Source organism: Nicotiana tabacum, chromosome 2 (assembly GCF_000715075.1).
Source record: "Nicotiana tabacum cultivar K326 chromosome 2, ASM71507v2, whole genome shotgun sequence".
Classification (NCBI taxonomy): Eukaryota; Viridiplantae; Streptophyta; class Magnoliopsida; order Solanales; family Solanaceae; genus Nicotiana; species Nicotiana tabacum.
This window is the reverse complement of record NC_134081.1, coordinates 120754217-120762101: the sequence shown is the minus strand read 5'-3', so window position 1 is coordinate 120762101 and position 7885 is coordinate 120754217. Positions and strand designations below refer to the sequence as shown.

The following is a 7885-nucleotide window of genomic DNA, read 5'->3' as shown; positions in this document are numbered from 1 at the left end:
TGGAGAAAAATTACTTTTTTGTGTTTTTCAAAAACTGTTTTTGCTTCTACTCAAAAACACTTTTTTTTAACCTTCTAAAAGCTTGGCCAAACACAATTAACTTTAAAAAAATAATTTTGACCAAAACAAAATACTTGTGGCCAAGAAGATACTTGTCCAAACATGCTATAACTAAGGCCATATTTCAAATTTTCATTCATTATTGATGAGAAAAAAATGTGAAAGTGTATATTTGTGGAATGCTGGTGGTATATATTATTTTTCAAAAGAACCAAAAACAGAAAAGTTAAAATTATTGTTTAAGTTGATGAAATTTAAACTGCTTAGCATTTCAATTTTTGCTGGCTATGCTTACAGCTACCTTCGGGGTGGACCAGTTCCAATTATTAATGCAATAGTTAATTAAATGGCTTTTAATTACTCAGTTAACTTAATTGGTTTCCACTTAAAAAGTAGTAAATCCCAATCTGCTATTCCTTGAAACTAGCAGTAAGAAATTCTAATAAGAGGATTCAGAAAAAAATTTCTTTATATATACATAATCTTTTTACTTGTATACTTATGTTTTTTTCAACGAAGGGGATTCAATTAAACCCGCCACTGCTCCATGCCATGAATTATTTCTTCAAAAGCTCTAAATTGGCTCAAAAGTTCTTCTATGGCCTCAATCAAGTCCAACTCAAGAAATCTCAGAGTGTTCGCCACCTGTCCCAACTTACTGGAAATATTGAAACCGAATTACGTAAAAGTTCAGCAAATTATGTTCCATTGACACCAATAAGTTTTTTAGAGAGAGCAGCAGATGTTTTAAGAGATAGAACTTCAGTTGTGTTTGGTTCTTCTGTGAAATACACTTGGGAAAATACACATTCTAGGTGTCTAAAACTTGCTTCGGCTTTGGTTCAGTTAGGAATTTCTCGTGGAGATGTGGTAAAATATTACTCCCTACGGTCTACTTTAACCGATTTTTTTTTTTTTTTTTGCAGTCCACAATATTTGATTTTTTTTTCGAAAACAGCTTCTCTGTTCCCTTAGGGTAGGGGTAATGTCTGCGAACACACTACCTTCCCCAAACCCCACTAGTGAGATTTTACTGGGTCGTTGTTGTTGTTGTAATATTTGATCTTTTCAGATATAAAAAAAGGAATTAACTTTTTTTTTCTAAAGTTGCCCTTGAAGTAAAGAATCTAGGAGTATTTGTTGTATTTTCAATGAACAAATTAAGGTTAATATGATCAATTTTATTGTTAATTAATGCTAAAAGGTGGATTCCTTGATATATGTAAAAATAGCTAAAAAAATCAATTAAAGTAGACCGGAGGAAGTAATTTCTATTTGTTGCGCTTAACCAGCTTAAATACTATTAACTTGGTATGATATTATCAATTTTGGGCCAAAGCGATTATCCACAATAAGCTCACACAATTAAGAGATCTGTAACTCTCCTACCAATCAACGTAGACTTTGTTCGCACACCTAATAATATTATTTTTCAAGCATTTGCTTTTAAATTTTTTACTTTTGCTTGAAATTGTTTTAATGATTCAACTTGTTATATTTTTGCAGGTTGCAACTCTGGCTCCCAACGTACCAGCGATGCAGGAATTGCATTTTGCAGTACTAATGGCTGGAGCAGTTATTTGTACATTAAATACACGCCTTGATTCAGCAATGATAGCTGACTTACTAAATCATTCAGAAGCCAAAATCATATTCGTTGATCAACATTTGGTCCAAATTTCTCAACAAGCAATCAGTCTTCTTTCAAAAGACAAAACAATTAAACCACCAATGCTTGTTCTTATTCCTGAATCCGAGAATCCCTCGCCTCCTATACCTGAGACATTGTCGTCTAATAACATTCATGAATACGAAAATCTTTTGGCAAGTGGGAGTAGCAATTTTACAATAAAATGGCCAAAAACTGAATTTGATCCAATCAGTATAAATTATACTTCCGGCACAACTTCAGGATCCAAGGGAGTTGTGTACAATCACAGAGGCGCGTATCTCAACACTATTGCTATGTTTCTAGTTTGTGGAATGGGTCCGATGCCTACATACCTTTGGACAGTTCCCATGTTTCACTGCAATGGATGGTGTTTGACTTGGGGAATGGCTGCAATTGGTGGCACAAATGTTTGCCTTAGGCATATCTCTGCTAAAAATATATTTGAAAGTATTTCTCTCTACAAAGTCACACATATGGGCGCAGTACCAACCGTGACAGGTGTAAAAGTACTCTATTGTTGACCATTTAATCTAAAAGTTTGATTAAAAGAGCGCATGCCGCTAATTATTTAATTATATTATGTCTGTCTCAGGAAGCCGCTTCCACATAAGGTGAAAATATTAACAGGTGGATCACCACCGCCTCCGCAGATCTTTTCCAAAATGGAGGAGCTCGGGTTCGGAGTAACTCATGCATATGGAATAACAGAAACTCATGGTGTAGCAACATCTTGCTTGTGGAAGCCTGAGTGGGATTCTTTGCCTCTTGAGAAACAACTCGCGCTTAAAGCAAGACAAGGGGTGCGACATCTTTGTATTGAAGATGTTGACGTTAGACACTGTGAGACAATGGAAAAAGTGCCACTTGATGGAAAGACTATTGGCGAAGTTATGTTAAGAGGAAACACCGTAATGAGTGAATATTTGAAAGATGTTAAAGCAACCGAAGAAGCTTTTAGAGGCGGATGGTTTCACAGTGGTGATCTTGCTGTAAAACATCAAGATGGTTACATAGAAATTAAGGACAGGTTAAAAGACATAATAATTTCAGGAGGTGAAAACATAAGCTCGTTTGAGGTTGAAAGAGTTTTGTATAGACATCCAGCAGTAGTTGAAGCAGCAGTAGTAGCACGACCAGATAATCACTGGGGACAAACACCTTGTGCATTTGTTAAACTGAAGGAAGGATTTGAGGAAAAAATTACTTCACAGGAAATAATTAATTTTTGTAGGGATCATTTGCCTCATTACATGGCACCTCGGACAGTAATTTTTGAAGATTTACCGAAAACTTCAACTGGAAAGGTACAGAAATTCATCTTGAGGGAGAAATCAAAAGCTTTGGGCAGTCTTTTCTACACTGAAGTCTAAAGAAAGAAGGATATTCTTAAGCAGGGGCGGAGCTAGAGTATCGGGAGCGAGTTCGGCGAGTTCGGCTGAACCCAATAGCTTTGATTTGAACCTTGTTTTTGTTTTAAAAACCCATTGGATATCTATAAATTATTAAATTAGAACCTAGTAACTTAAAATGATTAGAATCTCGAACCCACAAATTTTAAATCCCGATTCCGACTATATGTTCTCAAGTTAATTATTAGCATGGAAGTGTGTGTACATTCATTTTCTGTTCTTTTATCATTTTGTGACATTTGATTGGAGGGTTAATTTCACTTATTGTCCTATATGGGACAAAAGTTATCTCAGTTATGTTTAAACCATATTCAAGGACGGTCACGTGTCACCCGTATGGCTTCGACAAAAAGCCATGTTCAAGGTCGAAGTGATCTTACAGGAGATGAAGGGCGGAGTCGAGGAGTCAAAGAGATCAAGGACGAGGACGAGCACTTTTCTTAAACAGAGTAATAACGGCTAGTTTTAGGATAAGACTCTAAAGAGAATATTCGAGTGAACATTCTCTATATATGTACTATTATGGATTTTTGGCACATGTTCCCTTATAAATAGAAAGAGACATAATTATAGGGGACACGAAATACTCATCTGTTGACATTCTCTGAAGATCCTTGCTTTATTATACACATACAAAATATACTTTTTTCTCGAGATTCTTGTCTAACTTTTCTCCCACGAGCCAAAGAGAATCCGAATATTCAAAGACTCATCAATCATTTATCATTGTTAGAAAGAATACCAAAGAATCTCACCCTTTTCGGGTGACTCACATGCTTTTATTTATTTAATGTCATTCATTGCTATTTATTGTTATTTAATGCTATCTTCTTCATTTTTGGATCATTGAATATTATAGTGTTGTCACCATTTATTGCTACTTGGATTATACTTGTACTATCTCGTCATAAAATTGGTTAATACATCTTTTGGATATTAACATTGGCTAAAATTAACTCTATTTTATTAAAAAATCTAAGTGTTTAAATCTACATCTAAATTTTGGGTCAAACAATCACTAAACTTACTCTTTGTAACACTAAAGCCACAATTATATGGGAACTGATGCATCCAATGAAGCGAAATAGTATTCCATTCGTAACAGTAATGTCACCGAACTATGTGTTAGTTACCCAAAAAATGCAAGTTACCTAAAAATCAATATTTTCGCGCCAGAAAAATAACATGCCATCGCCACATCATCATTTTGCCACTTTTATATGCCACATAAGAAAAACTTTATCACAAAGATTCACCCTTTCATACCCATATTTTAAACATAAACAATTTAAAAAGCATAGAATTTTTATCCGTAAATAATTAAATATCAAAACAATGTCAATTTGCAATCGAGGGGAAAAAGAAGCAAAATTTAGGCGAATGCACATTTTTACTCCGACTTAAGCCAGCACGGCGCCAACTTTTATCATTATTTTGTTTGACTTTATAATTAAGTAAAAAAACTCCTACTAAGTACCAACTACAGAAAGAGTGCCCATCTTTCATTCTGCACGTCCTTTATTTGACACATTTGTATGCGGTTTTTACTATTTGACCGAGACCGGGAGGTTGCATCGAAGGATAGTCTCATAACGGAACAGACTAAATAACGAGGATAAGGTACCGAGTTTAGAATCGAGGTACCTGTCGAGATCGAGGCTAGTAGCAATCGAAACCAAATGAGACATACATCGAGCAAGATCGAAGATAGCACAATAACAGAAAGGCGAGATATCCGTGACTGGTCGAGGATCATGGCGTAAATCTCGGAACTGATCAAATCAGAAACGGTTAATTAGCTAATCATGGGATTTCCTTCTATAATTAGAATTATACCATAAGTGAAATTCTTCTACTGTTTAAAGGAGGGTTCTAATCATTTGTAATATACATTGTACACAGATATCAAAGTAATATAATTCTCTTTCTTGTTTATACTATTGTTCATCAGCTTGTTATATTTTAATTGTTCTTGCATCAACCAGTTCGAGGGTATCCAAACTCGAGGGCTGAGTTCCATTCTAACACTGGTTTGCTTTACTTTATAGTTCATTTCTGTTATTAATCTTCATATTTATCAATTGGTATTAAGTGAAATCACGTGTCCTTAGAACCACATTATAAGTTTAATTGTTATCCAATTTTAAGGGTAAACAGTTTGGTGCCCACCGTGGGGCCAAGCATAATAGTGATTACTTAATACTGATTCTGATAACACACATTGTTTTACACTTGTTCTCGTAAGAATCTTTATTTTTAGGATAAACATGTCAAACTCACAAGCAGCGGCTACACATGGTGACAACGACCTCGGATTTCACGTTAAAATGACAATATAGTCGCCCCATGGATCGAGGCACCTCAGGATGACCTTGAGGGAGCACTAATTGCAAATCCCGTTGATGCCAGTTCACATGTCGCCCTAAATGCAAATTTGGGCGTTGATCCGAAGGTAGCGTACGCAGGGCGGAGAAGATGGTGGAGTTAGCCTCCAATTGATATTCGAAATGTTACAGGATCAACAAGCCGCTATAACATAACTACAAAATCAGCACCGAACACCAAGTAGGATCGAACCAGAAGTCGTCCATAGGACCGAGCCTGTGCCGGAAAGGTCGAACGCCAACGAATCGGGGACTGACCCAGCCATTATGAAAATGCTCGAGGAGCTCACTAAATGGATTGAATCGGGAGAAGAAAAAAATCGAGACAAATGACAAGAAAGTAGAGACATACAACTCCCGGGTTGACCAAATACCGGGGGCACCGCCGATTCTAAAGGGTATAGATTCAAAGAAATTCGTATAGAAGCCTTTCCCTCCAAGTGCGGCTCCGAAACCCATTCCGAAGAAATTTCGAATGCCAGAAATTCCTAAGTACAATGGGACCACCGACCCTAATAACCATGTTACTTCTTATACATGCGCAATAAAATGGAATGACTTGGAAGACAATGAGATTGAATCTGCTCTACTGAAGAAATTTGGAGAAACCTTGTCGAAAGGAACAATGATATGGTACCACAATTTGCCGTCTAATTCCATCGATTCTTTCGCAATGCTTGCAGACTCCTTCGTAAAGGCACATGCCGGAGCAATAAAGGTAGCGACTAGGAAGTCGGAACTCTTCAAGGTGAAACAAAAAGACAGCGAAATGTTGAGGGAATTTGTATCTCGGTTCCAGATGGAACGCATGAAACTACCACTGGTCACAGACGATTGGGTTGTTCAAGCCTTTACTCAAGGTTTGAACGAACGAAGTTCGGTGGCATCACAACAGCTAAAGTAGAATTTAATTGAATAACTAGCGGTAACCTGGGCCGATGTACATAATCGGTACCAGTCAAAGATCAGGGTCGAGGATGATCAATTAGGGACCCCTTCCGGTTCCATTTATCCAAACAGGCACGTTGGCAGACCTCAAAGGGATATCGACAGAGAACCCCGGTCGAACAGAGATCGGTAACAACCATACAACACAGATCGTATAAACAGCGGCCCAAGATGCAATCCCATCCAAAATGATCGAAGGAACGATCGAGGACAGAGCTCTTGAGGGCTCATGAGCAAAAGTGGCTTCGATAAACATGTTGATCCCAATAAAGCACCACGATTATCAGAATACAACTTCAGCATCGACGCATCAGGTATTATGTCAGCCATTGGGAGAATCAAAGATACTAGATGGCCCAGACTCCTACAAACCGATCCATCCCAAAGAAACCCCAATCAAATATGCAAATACCATAGTACACATGGTCATAGAATCGAAGACTGCAGACAACTAAGGGAGGAGGTGGCCCGTCTATTCAACGAGGGTCACCTTCGAGAATTCTTGAACGACCGAGCTAAAAACCATTTCAGAGACAGGGATGCAAACAGGAAAAACGAGCAGGAAGAACCACAACACGTGATTCACATGATCGTTGGTGAGGTCGATATTCCACAAGGGCCCGTGTTCAAACGCACTAAAGTATCAATCACCAGGGAAAAACGAACTCGAGACTATGTGCCAGAAGGCACTTTATCATTCAATGATAAGGAAGCAGAAGGGATCTCACAACCCCATAATGATGCTTTGGTAATCTCTATCCTTATGAATAAAATTCAGATTAAACGTGTTTTAATTGATCTAGGAAGCTCGGCCAATATTATTCGATCGAGGGTCGTGGAGCAGCTTGGCCTACAAGATCAGATCATACCCGCAACTCGGATTCTCAATGGCTTCAACATGGCGAGTGAAACAACTAAAGGTGAAATCATCCTACCAGTAAATGTAGCCGGGACTATTCAAGAAATAAAGTTCCATGTAATCGAGGGCGATATGAGATACAACGCACTGCTCGAAAGACCATGGATTCACAACATGAGGGCGGTACCCTCAACCCTTCACCAAATGCTGAAGTTCCCAACACTAGATGGAGTAAAAAAGATGTATGGGGAACAACATGCTGCCAAAGAAATGTTCGCGGTCGATAAAGAATTACCTGTATCAGCACTTTCGTCAACAAAGGGATTGGAGTCCAAAGGAAAACAGGAAGCTAAATAGCAACCACAACCACCAGCCTTGACTCAGTCGGAGAATTGGGGAACATACGAGGACGATGCTGGACCCCTCGATCCTTCATAATCCCCGAGGATTCTGACGCCACCAAATCGACAGTCGAAGAGCTGGAGCAAGTCATACTGATCGAGCATCTACCCGATCGAAAGGTATACCTGGGTACGGGGTTAACCCCCGAGCT

The 7885-nt window shown here is 38.2% G+C and overlaps 1 pseudogene; it reads left to right on the top strand.

Annotated features, from left to right (window-relative positions):
- Positions 1–479: 479 nt before the first annotated feature.
- On the top strand, positions 480–3341 carry LOC107771576 (butanoate--CoA ligase AAE1-like; annotated as a pseudogene).
- The last annotated feature ends 4544 nt before the right edge of the window (positions 3342–7885 follow it).